This window comes from Ambystoma mexicanum, chromosome 6q (assembly GCF_040938575.1).
Source record: "Ambystoma mexicanum isolate Mex_15411 chromosome 6q, UKY_AmexF1_1, whole genome shotgun sequence".
Taxonomy (NCBI): Eukaryota; Metazoa; Chordata; class Amphibia; order Caudata; family Ambystomatidae; genus Ambystoma; species Ambystoma mexicanum.
Window position 1 is genome coordinate 376,290,780 of NC_090937.1, and position 17,591 is coordinate 376,308,370.

Below are 17,591 nucleotides of genomic sequence, written 5' to 3' on the forward strand. Positions count from 1 at the left end.
ATGCTCTTTGTAATGCCATCTTAATACCCGTAAATTAATATGTGACGTGCAGTACCACATGGATATTTTTGTATTATAACGTTCACGTCACTAATGGCACTCTTCCACCCTAAACTGCCTGTGCAATACTGGTTTCCTGCTTTGTGCGTAGATTTGAATCAGAAAGCGAACACAAAAATGAGTTATTTCGAATTGCATTTAAAACCGGATCCACCAGAAAGCAGAGACTCCACTCCAGAAGATTAGCATGGCCCTGACTGCGCAAGGATGACACGCAAATTTGTGAAACGTTCCATATTTTTGGACACATGCACGGACAGAAATGCCCTTTGCTCTGCCTCTGACAGTATCATTGCTGTTTAAAGCATGTCGCGAGGGCACGGCACCAGTGCTGACCACGTCGCAGACATCCCGCCGGAGAAGCAGCAGGCAGCCACGCTGGGTAAGCGAAGCCTGGCTGCCTACTGCTGCTCCAGCGCGTGTGCGACGTGGTTAGCAGTGCCAGTGGCCGTGTGCCCTCGCCTGCGGCATCGCCGCCGGTTCCCTGGCTGCGCTGCTGGCTTTCAATAACAGTGCAGTGCACCCACACACCTGACACCCGCCTCGACCCACCCACCAGTAGTACTACTCACCTTCTTCAGTGGAGTGCTGGATGGACTGGACACAGAGTAGCAGGAGCAGCGAGCACGTGTTGACACATGCAACTACTAAATAAAAATGGAGAACCACAGAAGCGTTGCAGCACGCTGTGGCCACGCCCCCTCCTCATCTGATTGGTCGACGGCCAGAGGTCGCAAGAGATTGACAGAGGTCGCTGGCCAATCGGCAGCGGTCGCTCTTGCGACCTCTGGCGACCCCCAAATGACGTCCCTGAGAGGTTTCCATTTCAGTTCATGCTTTAGTAGTATTAGGGGAGTATATGCATTACATTTTTCTAATCTATGAATGTTACATATTGAATTCCACCATATCTTGTAATGAAGTCGGTCTAAATTTTTCCAGTTGGACGTTATAGTTTTGATGGCCAGCAACATGAAAAAAATTAAACAATTGAACATTACTTTTAAGCATACCATGTGTTGGCATAACATTTCCAATAAAGAGTAGCTGAGGACAAAAGTCAAGCTGTAGATTAAAGATTTTTTTAAGTGTTTACGACACACTGGGTCAGAAAGGTTTAACATATTTAAAGTCAAGGTACATATGGTTATAGGTCCCTGAATGTTGAAGGCAACTCCAACAGTTGTCATTTTGTGAATTAAGGAAGGAGTGATGAAAGCTCTATGGTGAAAGAAATATGGGTTTTGTAATAGGCTTGCTGATGTGATGACTCTCGATATGTGATTCCATGCTTCAGGCCATTGTAGTTGATCATCTTGTAGAGCTGCCAGGCCTGATAACAGTTTTGCATAGTATAAGGATTTTATAGAACAGTGAGGCAGTCATGATGGAGCTATGGACTGATTGCAGCCTATCTACATTGACATCAATATTACTACATGTGAGGGAATCATAATTTTGTCAATGATAGATATGTATTGTTGCATATATGAGATTGGGATTTGGAATTTAGTAGCAAGTGCATTGAAAGTGATCGGAAGACCACGTATAAAAATTTGATTAAGATATTTGATGCCCAGAGAGAGCCACGGCCTCCATAAAATGAATCGCTTTTTTATTCTAATCAACTAATTAAACAAGAGATACGATGAAATATATCTGGAGGGATTTGGCATATGTGGAAACATATATGTTCTGACGTAGCGGGCAGATAAAATAATACTTGTACCTTTTATTAATCTATTTTTCGTTTTGATGCCAGGGTAAGAGGGGACACCATGGCTCTCTCTAGGCTTAGCCATTGAGGTATATCATCAGATTGTTCATGAGTAAACATACCTGTACTTGCTTAAAGACAAAAGCCATATCATATTTATTAAAGTCAGGGAAACCCACGCCCCCAAAGGCATGTGGATTTATACATTTAGATAGGAATATTCTATGCTTTTTGGTACCCCAAAGAAATTTCGTTTGACACAAATCTGTAGATTTGAAGAATGAGGAGGAAAGAGGTATTGGTAACATATACAAGAAATACATATTAATAGGAGATATCATCATTTTGATATATTCCAGTCTACCCTACCAGGACAGGTATAGAGGAGATCAGGAGTTAGTGAGTTCCTTCATTCTTGATAATAGAGATTTAGTGTTATGTTTGATGATATACTTGATAGAGTTGGAAATATGGATGCCGAGATATTTTAGGCCGTTAGGACATCATTTCATACCTGATGTTTGGATATGATGTTCAGTACAATGTACATTAAGGGGTAAGATTACTGACTTGTCCATATTCAAATTATATCCTGATGCTAATGAGAATTGCGAGATAATGTGCAAAGGATGTGGTAACAAGGTGTCTGTATTTCTTAGAAGCAGTAATATGTAATCGGTATAAGCCGCTGTTTTAACCTTTTAACTGCCATGGATTTTCCCCCCCAGTGCCAAGACCTTTTTTTGGTGATTTTGGTATTTTGCCATTCAATGCCTTCTAACGTTTTCTGTTTCATTAACCCCTTAAGTGCCAAGGACGAGGTATCTCGTCCTTGGCAACAGGGAGGCAATCCCAAGGACGAGATACCTCGCCCTTGGCACTTAAGGGAATCTGCACGTTGCCACACTGTATTCCCTTTATGTTGCTATTTTCTCTAATTCCTTCTAAGAGGGGCTCTAAGGCTAAAATGAAAGAAGTGGGGAGAGTGGACAACCTTGGAGTGTGCCTCTAAATAAAGGGAAATGTGGGGAAATTTGCCCATAAATTAAAATTGCAGTTTGGGCATTGGAGTAAAGTATTCTTATTAAGGAGATACAAGAAAACAAACCATGTGAATTGAGTGCTCAGCACATATAGTTCCACTCTACACGATCAAAAGCTTTTTTTCTGCATCAAGGGAGACCACAACATAAGAATCTTTGGATCCATGGATATTGTCTAAAATACTTAGGAAGAGTCTAATGTTTGAGGAGGAAAGTCTACCCTTAATATATCCCACTTGATCATGTTTGACTAATTTAGGTAAGAGGGGAAGGAGTCTATTTGATAGAATTCTTGCAAATATCTTGCAATCTGTGTTAATAAGGGATATAGGTTTGTAGCTCTGAGGTAGCTCGGGATCTTTGTTAGGCTTCGGAAAAAATATCAGCATAGCTTTCAACAAAGAACCCTGCACCTTGTTATCCAGAATAAAGTGAGAGAAGAGCTCATTAAGTTTGGGTACTAAGAGTTGCTTAAAGTGGGCAAAAAAGTGAATGCGAAAACCATCAGGTCCTGGGGTTTTACCCTTTTTGAGGTCTCTTATAGCTTTACCAATTTCATCAGCAGATATAGGAGCACTGAGCATATGCAGATCAATCTTTGGATATGTGTTGTGAGGTATGCGTTGAAGAAAATCCTTAATGTATGTACTATTAGGGGGTGCTTCCAATGTATATAGTTTCTGATAACCTTTGGAAAATACTTTTTTTTTTTTTAAATGTATTACTTGGTTTAATTGTATAAAACAATTTTTACAAGGTAAATTTCCCTGAGAAGGAAAAAGAAGAAAGAATGGGACCAAGGAAGTCGTTTTCAGTTCCCCATTAAAGTCTCTTTTGTGTACATCTTTCCAGATGTCTCCGTCCAGATAGAACGAGAAAGGTAAGTGTGTTTTGAAGGCCCTTCCCCATTAGGTTATTAAGCCAATACCTCAAAAAAAGCCCACCACCATGATGACCCACGTCGTCTTTTCCCCACTTATTAACCGACACCACCATTCCTCTTCATCATGGAGGTGCACATTTCTGAACAGGTGTCCTAGGTGTGTTGAGCGGGGATCCAGCACCCCTGGGCAGTGCAGCAATAGATGTTTAACAGTTTCCAACTCTTCAGGAAGTTGACAAAATCTGCTTGATTTTTCTTCACACTGCTTCCTTCTTGACAGGACTTCCTTTGTGTGTATGATGTTCAACAGAATTCTCAGGAAACACTCTTGACATTTCTTATCCGGGCATTTTAGCAGGTAGGGTTTTGGTGAATTTACTTTGGCCCAGATCAGGGGCAGATCTTGTGTCAATTTTGTGGGCAAAGCCTTTTCCATTGTGTCGATCCATTCTCTCTCCAGAATGTGCTGTTTTACATTTACAGGGTTGTTGATGAGTTCCTCACAGGAGCTGCCCGCCCAGTGTAGCAGTGTTTGCACCCTTAATGACCAATCCTGCAACATTTTACAAGATCCTGACAAAATGTCCTGATGTATTGCTTTCAGGATCAGTGGAGGTGAAGGTGAAGGTGAAGGTAGCAAGGTTTTGCGGTAGAGCATGGTTTCATTACGGGCCACAATAGAACCCAGTGATTGAAGTGAAAGCTCCCTCCTTATCAGGGCGATCAGGAGAGACTGTGGGAGATTGAGGACCTTTTTTCAATTGAGTCCCTCGACTCTTGGCCAGATGTTCGCTGGTAAGTTGGGTAACGCTTCTGCTCCATAGGTCAAACTGGGCACAACCTTCGTTTTGTAAAAAGTCAGTACTGGTGATAGTGTGAAGTGCTAAAATGTATTAACCACTGCTCGGGACTAGGAGATTAGGAGACAGGCTTTTGTCATTATGTTTTCCTGCATTGGCACTTCTTTGTTGCTTTTATTTAGAATGATGACGAGGTATTTAAAGTTGCTTACAATTTCTATTTGTTTGTTCTCCACTGACCAGACAACTTTCTCCACATTCCTGGGGTTCTTTCCGAATGTCATTATTTTTGTTTTTTCAAGATTCATCAGGAGATGATTTTCTTTGAGGTAAGCATCGATATTGTTTATCTGCCTCTGTAGGCCTATAGGGGTAAGGTCCATGAGGATAATATCGTCTGCATATAGCAGCCTTGATATTTTACTTGTTCCCAATGTCGGGGGGAATGAGCAAACTCTATCCTCATAGTCCTTATAGTCCGCCGTGTGGGAATTATACAATGCAGGGGCCAATGGGCAGCCTTGTTTAACCGCTCTCCCTGTCTTGATCCATGAAGAGAGACGACCCAAATTATTTAGGCGTACGCACATCGAAGTTTCGGAATAGAGGGCCTTTATTGGATCCAGGATCTCAGAAGGACAGGCGTGATGGTGTAGTTTGGCCCACAGTAGAGTTCTATCTACTCGGTCAAAGGCCTGAACCAGATCGATAAACGCCATATACATTTTTTTACCTGACCCTCTAAAACTTTAGCTTTTAAAGTGCTCACTGCCAGAATATTTACTGTTGTCCCGACATTTTTCCCAAAGCCCCCCTGTATTGGGTCGAACAGGGCTAATGTGGATAACCAGGTCTGTAGATTGTCCAAGTTCAGAGCCCCAAAGAGTTTTCATATTGTGTCCAACAACGCTATAGGGCAGTAATTAGAGGATTGTCTTTTGAGCCCTTTTTAAAAATTGGCACCACAATCGCCTTCTTCCAAGAAGGTGGAATCTCAGATAGCTTGACACAGTTCGTAAATACCTCTTTAATAAAAGCGGACCAGGACTCCACATTTTTCTTCAGGTCGAAATTAGTGATGCCATCAGGGCCCGCCTCCCTAGAACCATTGAGTTTTTTGATTTTCCATTGAATCGTCTCAAGATCTGTCGGTATTGACCAGGTGCTCCTGGATCTGACTACCTGAGAATTATTCGATGTCACTGAGTCACTGTAAAGATCTTTAAAGTGAGATTCCCATCTTTGATCGCCAATGGAATTTTGCAATGCTTGGTTCAGCACTTTTGCGTCCCCCTTAATTAAATACCAAAAGTCCCACGCATTCTTTCCACAAATAGTGCAAAACATAGCTTCAGCATCTTCTTGGAAATGTAGAAATTTAGATGTCCTCAGCCAAGATTTGTAATTACCAGCTGCAGAAATTGCCTCTTCTTTTTTTTGTATAGAGTTGGAATTTGCGGCTGCCTGTTTTAATTTCCTCACCCATCTTCTTCGTTCTACTAGTTGTTCATTAAATGTGTGTTCAGGTGATTTTAATTGCAGCATCTTCTTTCCTTTCCTGGATCCAAATACTGAAAGGACTGCTGCATAGTCGGCCGATGTTCTGGCCCCGGTAGATTCCATGCTTTTTTCTTCCACATACAACTGAGTAAGTTGGACAATTGCTGTTTCTGGCAGCCTTAACCTTATGCCACTTTGCTTAACTTCCAGGTTGGGAGTTGTATAACTAGCTTCGACCCTTGGTGATGACCAGGTGAACCTCAAGATATTATGATCACTGAACTTAATCCTGGTCACTTCAAGCGATTCCTTTAGTGTCAATAGGCTGCGTGAAACCTGGATATAGTCAATAGTAGGAGTTTGTTTTTTTCTCTCCCAAGTAGGGATATGTTCCTCTTTGGAGTCAGGTCGCTGAAGGAGGTTATGTATTTCTCTTGATTTTATTAGATTGATCCATCGCCGAGCTCTCCCCAAAGGAGAGTGCAGCCCTTGAGTTAGATAGATGTTCAAGTCTCCCACAAGGATGACATGGCTGGATTCACTCGATGTCAAATAATCATCGATTATAGTCTCCATTTGGGTGATGAAATAATCATTGGTCACCCGTTTAGGGTTCCAATATGTGTTCACCAGCAAGATCTCGACCTGAGAGTTGTTTCCCATACAATTTGAGGTCGAGGCCCATGCGATGGCTATTGCAAGTATAAACTCTGTAGCTTTAAGTACCTTAATAAGGTTAAGGCCACTTCCGGATCTGATGGCGATGATGAGGCCTGATTTGGGTCTTCCCTTGCTTTCTTTATGTGCCGGTGAATGTACCAGTTGATAGCCATCTAAGGTAGGTTTTTCCATCAGCCACGTTTCTTGCAAACACAACACGTCAAAACTTAAGAGGTCTACATCGGACTTGACGGTCAGGTGCCTAAAGCCCCTGGTGTTCCACGAACCCAGCTTTAAGAAAGCACAAACTGGTTCTAATCTCGTCTTGTCGTCCTCAAAGAATTCTGTGATTAGTCCTTGTGATGGCTACTTTCTTCTTTGTTGAGACATGCAGGCTTCTGACCTGTCACCTTTCTGGTCGTAGAAACTTTTTGTCTTTCGCTCTTCTGGTTCTTTCCTGTGGGACCTAAATTCATCCGCGGTTGTTCCACTAATTGAGAGATTCTGCAAGTAGATGGCGCAGGAATGTTTTCCGCATTAATTGTAGTTCTTTCTTTCCTGATTTTTCTGGGAGGTACTTGTCGTGTATTGCCTTTGTATTGAGATATAGACTCCTGATTGCCGATGCCGATTGGGGCTCCCTCTTCCTGCGTGATTCACGCCTTGATTTCCCTAGGTAATCAGGCCTCTGGCATTCGTGATCTTGCCCCTTAGGCATAGGGCTGTTCTGACTCTGAGTCGACGACTTTTGCTGTGGTTTTTCGGTGGTGTTGCCCACTACAACATAAGACAAGTCAAATCCCAGGTCAGATAGTTTTTCCCTTGCCCTCCATATCTGTTGTTGTATATGATTCGAATCTATGTAGAGATAGGAACTATCCTTTCTTCTGTTGGAGTTTGGCTCTAAGATGTTGATTTCATTCATGATGTTGATTTGCGAAGGACGAGTCTAATTAAATAATTTTGCTAAGGCCCTGCAATTCATGGTCCAATTGTCGTGCACTTCTTGGACCCTTTGGAGCTGAAAGGTTCTGGTGGAACTTTCTTTTTTCCCATAGGGCGATAGATCATTCCGCAGCTGTCCCCCAGCCGAGGCTCTAGAGTCATTCCTCCCCAGATCGTAGACTCTGGATTTGTAATATACTTTTTGTCTAACTGGGGAGTCTCTACAGGCCTTTTTCCTCTCGTGCCGACAGCTTTCTTGATTCGAGGCCCGACCTCTGGGTTCTTGTAGAGCGCTGATGCTAACGCTATGATGCTTATCTCTGTTATTTCGTCTGGGGGTTTGCAGATTTTCCCTTGATTTGTAAGTATCTTTCTCCTTGCTATGTCTCTGACCCCCGAGAGTGCTGATTCTTCTCTGACTTGCTTTCCTCGTATTCTGGGTCACTGGCGTAGTGTATGGTGAGTCTAGGAGCAAAACCTTTGTTTTTCGGTTCTTCCAAAGCTCTATTTTCACGGGTTTCCGTTTTTTTTCTTTTTTGTTGACTAGTGATCGGAAGCTCTGATTCCGATTCTTCCATGGTGTATGTGCTCAAGTTCATTTGATCTATTGAGTCACAGGAATTTTCACTCAACCTCTCCGGGCTGGGAAGATCCTCCAAGTACCTATCTGTCGGCTTCAGTTTGAATACTCTTCTGTTTTGCACTGGAGAGGAGTCTTTTACAGACTCTTGAGGATCTCCTATATTATCCGGATTGGAGGAAGCTCTATTTTCAACTTCTCTTGTTGCTGGTTTTTCTGTGCCTTCTTTCTTCTTTGTACTGGTTGAGAGGATCCTTTGTGCTTGAAAATTTCAAAAGTCAACGGAATCTTAACTGCTGTGAAATTAATTCCTTTCGCAGCTGGTTGAATCAATCCGTCATCCGGGAGGTTGAAGACCACCAAGCCGTTTTTCTTGCAAATAGAGGATTTTGTCTGCAGCGGAATAAGGCTCTCCCCAACTTGCAATGACGGCTGTGTGGTAAAATTAACAGGGGGAAGAGCCACTCTGAGATTTATGAGATTGCCCCCCTGTAGATGGGAAATTGCTGGTCTTATCTGTTGTAAGGTCTATCTTTATTTGTTGCTGGTCAGATGTTTGAGTTTCTTGGGAACATGAAGGGACCACTTTTGGGTCAACAGAGCAGGGGACTGGGTCCCTGACCACTGGAGAAGTTCTCATATCTCTTGTGAAATCTTGTGCCTCGTGGCAACATGCCCGTGGAGCAGACACAAAACCTTCCAAATAATTGAGTTTGGTGTGCATGAAAGCAATCAGAGTGTTTTGGTCTTTAAGAGTCTCATTATTTGCTTCATGCAGCTTCCCAAACGCGGCCAAAGCAATCGTGAACGTGGACAGAAGGTCATAGGATCCAGCTTTTTCACAGGTGTTTCCGGAGCCGGTCTGAAAGTAATTTCACTCATGCGTCTCGGGAGCAGGGGGGATTTCATGTTATAGTCTGTCCCTGTGCATTTGTCTTTGGAGTTTCCTACCCCAGAATTTGTTATTCCACTGGGGGAGTTGATATCTCGTGCATGGCGAGGATGGTTCGAGTTAGATGGGAAAAACAAACCCTCCTCCATAGCTGATCGAGGCACGGAAGACCCCCTCCGCTCACGAGTACCCTGAACGTCCTTAATCTGCTTTTCAATGGGCTGCCGAGCAGAATCCTGGGTACCCTCTTCTGAATCAAAGTCTTTATCCCCACAGCCAGCCTCTGGGATTAACCTAACCTCTGGAGGGTTTCCTGTGTCGTGAGGGCCGATCCAACCTTCGACTTCTGGTTTTACAGTATCCTCACACCCTAATTGAGATTCGCTAGGAAGACCTTTTGCAGCCCTGAAGCCGAACTCAGAATCGCCTTCTTGTAGGTGTTCCCCTCCGCAGGAGAAGGGGTCTTTGAGGGTAGGATTAGATTAGATAGGTGTATAGCAGTGTCCTCCACTATAGACAGCAACTCAGCATCAGAGAAGTCCTGCTGACATCGACCTTCACAATGCATTTTTTGTTCAAAAAAGTCTTTAAGAGAGGTAATGGAGATTAAGGCCTTTGAATGTTGAGGTCTTTTCCCACCCGCTACCCCTCTTTTATAGGGTGCCTTTGGTTGAGCTAACCTTTTGGAGAGCATTTTCTGAGTGCTCCCCAGTGTTTTTGGTATGCAAGAAGGATCCGTAATGCCTTTTTCAATCGGTGCACCAGGGGGATGGTAGATTGAGGAGGGAGGGGTGGGAAGGGCATCAATAGAAGACTTTTGAAGCGCGAGCAGGCTTTGGGTCAGAGCCAAGGGGCCGGCTTGTTGTGTTCTTGAGGGGCTAACAGTCCTGCCATCTTCTTGAGGCAAGATTGAACCCTCACCAAGTCCACCTCTCTCCTTTGAACTTGGCTGTTCCGGTCGTGCGGAGACAAAACGTAGGGAAGGAACAGGGGAGAGCGGGGAGGGGGAATCTCCTCGCCTCCCAGTGGAGTCCTCAGATCTTCCAGTTCCCCAGCAGTATGTATAATTATTTTGATTTTCCCGCCACAATTCGCTAACCCTAGGGGTTCCCCTTCCCCTAGGTCAGCCAGGGAGTGTTTTCTTCTGCCATCCCCATCGCAAGCAGCTGCTCAGGCCGCTTCTCTAAAGTCGAGCGGGCGGGAAAGAATCCCATCTCCCTCAAGAGTAGCTTCAGAGTGAACTGCTGCATCCGAAATGGAAGCCGCTTGGGGGGGAAAGGGGTTTGCCCACTTCCCTTAGATGTAGCTGGAGATGAGGGCATGGGGGGTTTATTTGACTATTCTTGTTGGAATCCAGTGCCCTCTTGCCCATTGTGTTCTTTTTCCCCAAAGTCATCCCCCCCAGTTCAATAGGAGGAAAGTTAAAAATGCTTACTATTTGTCCGTGATATTTTGTCCGTTCTTGTGTGCGTGGCTGTCGAGCAGAGCTTTTTAGTCATGTCAGGTGCAGAGCTCCCTGGGGCCGCCTGCTCAGGTGTCTCCAGGGAAGCAGACTGGCTATTTGAAAGCCCTAGATGACGCAGCTTAGCACTTTGGAGATTTCTTGGCTCTGGCTCATTCGCTGGGGATTTCCTCTTTGAACTCGCCGCCTGCTCTGCCATATTAGGCAGGGTGCTCGGAGCAGCCACCCACTCCGTTTGCACTATATTTACTTAGTGAAAGTGCGCAGTGGATGCAAGGATGGAAGGGGGGAGGTCTTTGCCTAAGCCCCTGCCATCTCTCCGTCAACGCAGTACCGCGGACTGCTGACTGCCCTTGTCAGTCCCTTGGCGGTCCGCTTCGTGGGGGGAATGATTTAGTAGATGAGGCTTGCAGTGCACGCTTCCCAGCACACACCTCGGGCAAAAGAAAGTGACGAAACACTGCGCTCTCGGATAGCGCTCACTGCAGACTCTGCTGACTGCCCTTGTCAGTACCTTCGCGGTCCGCTTCGTGGAGGGGAATGATTTAGTATATGAGGCTCACAGTGGACATGCCTCCCAGCATGAACCTCCAGCAAAAGAAAGTGACGAAACACTGCGCTCTCGGATAGCGCTCACTGCAGACTCTGCTGACTACCCTTGTCAGTCCCTTTGCCATACTTTAAAAATGTCTTCATCTGAAAAAGTCCTGTGACCAGCTTAGTCTTTGATTACAGAAATTCTGTTTTTTTTTAAGTTTAAGATATGAGGCAAGGGATTTACTAAATTTATTAGAGAATTGATATATGTTTGCTTTATATTTTAAAAGATTAGCACAAGAATATTGTGTAACAATTTTGTTATATTGTACTCCAAGTTTGATAATTTTATTTAGAATGGCATTAGAGCTCATGCATGCAAATAGAGATTCCTGAATTTTGAGTTGTTTGAGGATATTATTTGATTCTTGTTTAAGTTTCTTTTTCTTGTTTGCAGCAAATGATATAATAGAACCACGAAGAACAGCCGTATAGCAATCCCAATTGTTAACAACAGAAGTGTCCTGGCTTTTTTTCTCTGAAAATAAATGGTTTTGTTGTTGGTTTATGTGAGGTGTAAATGAGTCATCTAATAACAGGGCCGAGTTGAACATCCATCTATTGGATTTACATGGGATTTGCAGTGAGGTGAGTTGAATATGAACAGGTCCATCGTCAGAGAGCGTTATGCACTCAATTCAGGCCGATACTAGAGAGCTAACCTAAGATTTAGAAACTAATATGTAATCCAATCTAGATAGAGTTTTATGAGGGTTGGAAAAGAACGTATATTCCAAATCAGAGGGGTGAGTTATACGCCAGGTATCAATAAGACTCAATTCTGATATACAGTTAGTGAATTGTGAGTGAGATTTGGTATATTTAAAACGTACACTAAATTTCCTATCGAGGAATGGATCAATAATCTCATTAAAATAACCACAGATTATTACATTTTACAGATTATAGCCGAGGGTATGATTCTTAAATCATGTCCAAAAGAGGGGATCTGGTGATGTTGCTCTATAAACGTTCAGAATAGTGTAGCCACCAGATTCAATAAACAATGTAACAAGCACTCATCTACCTATATCATCAGATTAATTTGCTATTGCTTTAGACTTGAACCTCTTGTTAATGAGAGTAACAACTCTATATATTTTCCCACTAGCTGCGCTTGAAAAGACTTGGCCTATCCAGTGGTGTTTAAGTTTAGCAGCTTCTGCTTGTGAGAGATGGGTCTCTTGGATACAAGCTATTGACAGTTTAGCTCTATTGAGATGTGAACGTATTGTCTGTCTCTTTATGGGGTTATGGAGCCCTTTGATGTTCCATGAAGATAAATTAAACATCCATTCGCTGAACAAAGTAATACATATATACCAGTATTATGATCTTATGTATATTGTTATTATGATAGAAACATCCATCACAGTAGTATCTATAGCAGCTAATAGGAAACCTTCTAAAAATTAGAATGAATGAATCTGTGCTAAGGGTGGATACAAAAAGGGGAAGACACGCAGAATATGGGGAGACAAACAAAATCAACATGGATATTTATGATATGAAACTGTGTAAAATAGAGAACCCTGAGGAGGATTGTGGCTAACCGGAAACAGCCACGCCGATCCATGTTGAAGAAGAGAAGAAAAATGGGGGAGTTGGAGGGCCTCAGAAAAGATAGCCACCTTCACACCCCACTCAAGCAGAGAAACAGGATAATATATTGTAACCATTTATAACCTTATGTGTTGAAATTCAGGTAGGTGGTTTTGATGTGTCTATTTCGTCCTTTTTATGATTTTGAATAAAGTGTCTCAATTCCATTGGGTTTTGAAAGGTGGAAGTATGTCCGTTTAAGGTGACTTTGAGAAGGGCTGGTGTAAAATACCATATCTGGCATTTTGTTTTGTCAAGGCTGGTCTAAAGGCAAGTCATTCTTTCCTCCTGGCCACAGTTACATTCGATACATCCTGAGAAATTAATATCGTTCTGCCATTCCTTTGAAGTTGCTTTGAAAGTTTCACTTTTTCCATTATAAGTATTACATGTGTGTAATGCAGTAATGCAAAAATAATAGTTCTGGAAGCGGTATTAAACAACTGCATGGCCAATCCGATGGGCACTCTGAATGTTAAGTTGAACCGATGTTGGTAGATCCAGGAGCTTGGTAAGCATTGTGTTTAGGAATAAGATTGTGTTGTCTCCTTCAAGGCCTTCCAAAAGGCTGACAATGGGAAGATTATTCCTTCTGTTATGCTTTTCAAGGTTTTCTGTTTGTTTATGCAGGTGTTTGACAGAATGTTCAAGTATATGTACCCTGCAGGTAACGTCCTGCACTTTACACACAAGTCTCTCAACTTCAGTAATTCTTGATTTGAATGCAGACCATTTCTCATCAAGCTGCTGTACTTTAGTGTTTGTGGCTTCCATAAATGACTTCAGAGCTCTAATTTCACTAAGAATAGCTTGCATGAGTGGGTCTGGAGATTCTTCTTTAGGTGGTGGTGATTCACTCTTCTTCTTCTTGAGAGTGTTAAAAGGAGATGCAGGGATATCTTTAATTAGGCCCTTTTTAGATGCCATAACACACTGGGCATGCAATACTGCAATAAGCTAGAGAAATTAGGCAGAAGGGCTTCATACAGTTTGAGATATATAGGTTATGCCGTACTGACTTGAGCTAGTCACTTTATGCCCCAAGAGCATTTAAGCGGCCTGCTTTATGTCCCAATTCCTAAAATCAATTAATACAGTGGTCCAAACACTGTCTGTACAATATTATGTAATAGTTTCAATAATAAGATAGGTAGAGGGTTTTTAGACAGTAGAATGTAAAAAAGACATGTTTGTAAACCTCAACACCTAAGATAACGCCAAAAAAGCTTCCAGGAAAGCTATATGTAAAATTAACGTCTTGCGCGTGTGTGAAAAGGCTTTGTTTATATTGATAAAACAAGTGTTATAGATAAAAAGTGTTACCAGTGATTCAGCGCTGCCTGCGCTGAATCTGTCCCGAACAGATGACTGTAGACGGCAGATACCTAATCACAGGAAACCATCGTCACAGGCCTCGGCCACGGAAGTCCTCGTCAGAGCCAAGCGAGTCAGCTCCACGACTAAGAGGAGCGCACGGACCACCAGAGAAGTGTAGAATGGTTATCCTGCCTTGTTTAAGGTACTTTATGCATGAATTATTGATGAAGATGAAGATAGGGCGGTAGAGCCACCGGAGCGGGAGTGCACGGTTTAGGCGACCGTCTGCATCGACGCTCAGCCACGCCCCCCGGTTTTTCACCACTTCTTAAATTATTTTAAGTGGACATATTCGAAAAACTCTTGTTTGAAGACCAACTGAAGTCTGCAAACTTAGCATACTGTTCCATGATAACGAGATATTGGAAGTGACAAACAAGAGGTCAACATAAAGCTCCGTAGTTACACATACATCACAAAGGCAGTGTTTTTGTATACCTATATTTGGAAGGGATATCACCCGAGACTGTGCTCATTGCTTAGAAAGGCACCTTGACAATCAAGCTAGTCTTTGGTCTCCCTTAAGTGACATCTGTTCCGCTAGTGTAGTTGTGATGGAGCAAACAAGATGCATTGCTTTGAATACATTACATGTTTACTCTGAGTTACACAAAATATAGCACCTTATTGTTCTTGTACAGTAGGTAATTATGCAAAGAAAACAGAGTAATAGGTAGGTAAATACACTTCAGAACGTAAAGTATATCAGTAAGATGGTTTCGTTCTTTCAGGATTAAAACATGTTAAATAAGAATACGTGATTAAAAGCTATTAGTAGAAAGCTACTTTTCTCCTCAGTGAACTTTAGACCTGGAAGGTACATCAAATCCAAGCTAACATCAGTTTACCTGTGCACTTCTCTACAATTCATGCATTGAATAGTGTTCAATTGGAGTAATTAACTCTTTGTTGCAACCGCAAAGCTGAATTTGGGATAACTTGTCATATGGATTGAGGTTTACCCAAAGGTTCATAGATTGCAGCAGTGCTTTGCCGAAGGTTTTATCCTCACTTCAATTCAGCAGGTGAGCCTATTCAGAAAAAAGGTCAATTGTTACTTTTTTGTCAGCTTGTTATTAGTTCTTGCCTGTGTGTTAAGGCCATGCCCATAATGCATGCTCAACTCTAGCAGTGGGAGTGTTTCAATGAATGGTGGATGCTGAAATTCAACCCATGCAGATATTCTGCATGTAAGACCCATTGTTACACTTGGGAACCTTGGTGTTGGGTTTTCCTTTTGGTGTTCCAAAGAGTTTCATTTTACTAGACAGCTCTTATCACTGTAGTATCAATTATGTAGAAGCAAAGTCTTCGAAGTGTTCCTGGCAGTGCTGGTAGCTGGTCTAATGGTCTTCGAAATCTCAAGTTGCAAGATGTCAAAGGGGCATTGTACACAGATGCAGCAGAAGATAATGGATGAACCATTCTGGGTGTGCATGATCAAGACAAGTGGTCCTCATTACGAGGTCAGTGGTAACCCGCCGGTAGAGCCGACCTCAAAACACTGTTTCCATCGCCTGATAGCCCGGTGCCACCAAGATATTACAAGTCTTAGAGGCCTGGGATGTCAAGTGGTGAGAACTGTAAGTTCCCAATCCAGTGGAGTCAGGACTCCACAGGAATGGGGACACGGAAGCACTCAGTGAAAACCATGCCTGCAGGCAGGGACGTTTTTATGGGAGGGCAAAAGGGCCACTTGCCCAGGGCCCCCACCTTGGAGGGGGCCCGCAAGGCTGCCTGATCTAAAGAAGTAAGATTCCTTTGTTCACCAGACTTAAATAGCACACACAAGGATATTGTATTGCATGGTGCTGAGGCTCTAAACCTTTTGCCTGTCTGTTTTGGAAAGTACATTTTACCTCAATCAATTCATCATGTAATGCTTTCTGCGTTCACTGTGGTATATATAGTTTGTGTGTTCCTTGCGGCACAACTCCTGTAGCATTCTTTCCTTTCTGTGGGAATTATGTTGATCATGTGCAATAGCCACATTTTACCTCAATCAATTCATCATGTAATGCTTTCTGCGTTCACTGTGGTATATATAGTTTGTGTGTTCCTTGCGGCACAACTCCTGTAGCATTCTTTCCTTTCTGTGGGAATTATGTTGATCATGTGCAATAGCCACATTTGAAATGCATACTGCTAAACTGAGTGCCACAATGGTTCAGAAGTTAGCTCAGTGTGTTAAGCACTCGTTGCAGTGATATGTGTTCCTATGCAAGATTAGAATAGCACATTCCTGTAAGGCTGGCAGAGCCTTTCCTCTGTCTGAAGTTTATAAACCTGCCTGCATATGTACTTGGTCTTGCAGCACAACAGGTGCTATAATCAGCAATATACCTGCACCAGATAGGGGATGCCATTAAAACAAACATGTCATCCTTATTGTGAAGGTCTAGAAATTGGTGTGCTCAGATGGGGTGTTGTAAAACCTAGGCAATTGCCTCCAACGTTGAGCATAAACTGTTAGTCCAAGAGATGAATAAGTATCAGAATTTGGAACGAAAGCATTCATGCTTGTATCCTGGCTTTGCCAGCAGACAATGCAGTGATCCTATCAATCATCTTATAGCTCGTACATTAGTGTACTGTCTTCTGTGAAGTTTGCCTCCCTGCATGCTGGTGGCATCGTTTAACCCATTACTTGATCTTTCTTCTTATGTAGGCCATTTGAGTGGAAGGAGTGGTAGACAGAAGGGATTTCCTTCTCAGGGTACGATCTTCAAAGCAGCGTCACTCATGGTTTCATTGGCTATAGTGTTGCTTCCACTATAATAGTGAGCATTGATATATTGCACACCACAGGAACTTGTTCCTTTGATCTCTAATGGCAACACTATTTGAAAACTATGTCCCACTTTAATCGCAGTCTGTCTGGATACAGACACCTTCCTGGTAGCTTCTAATCTACATCCACTATCCATGCTATGTTATGTGTAGCTTTCTCCTTCCTACCAATTGGTCTGCTCTATACATGCTTGCGCACGTTTGCATTCTATGAGGCAGCAAATGTGAGGTCTCTGTCTATTCTGGGTTACATGTACCTCTTGCATACAGTCCTGCATTAATACTACAGGCTGCTTACCTTCCTGGATTCTATTGATATAAAGTCTCCTGTATCTATGCTAGAACAGAAGTAACCTCTTCATAGACTGATAAACAAGTAGCATTTGAAGGCCAACATTATCAGTCTGATTAGAGCAAGACAGAAGAGGGTAAGGGGACTTAAGGGAGTAAACATCCTTATTTTTAATGCTGTGAGGCAGCATATTAACCTATGAGTTGTTATTGCGGCTGGGGTGTGGGGGGCAGGGGGGCGCTCAGATATTCTTGATCACTTAATTCCTTTGGTTTGGTGGAGGGGGCCCCAAAGAAGTCCGTGCCCAGGGCCCCAAAAGTGCTTAAGATGGTCCTGCCTGCAGGGGCTGGTGCTCCCGGTAGGTCAGACCTGCCGGTGGCATTGGCCCCTG

At 43.0% G+C, this 17,591-nt stretch overlaps 1 pseudogene; it reads left to right on the forward strand.

Annotated features, from left to right (window-relative positions):
• The first annotated feature begins 235 nt into the window (after positions 1 to 235).
• On the forward strand, positions 236 to 302 carry LOC138517115 (U6 spliceosomal RNA; annotated as a pseudogene).
• Positions 303 to 17,591: the final 17,289 nt, after the last annotated feature.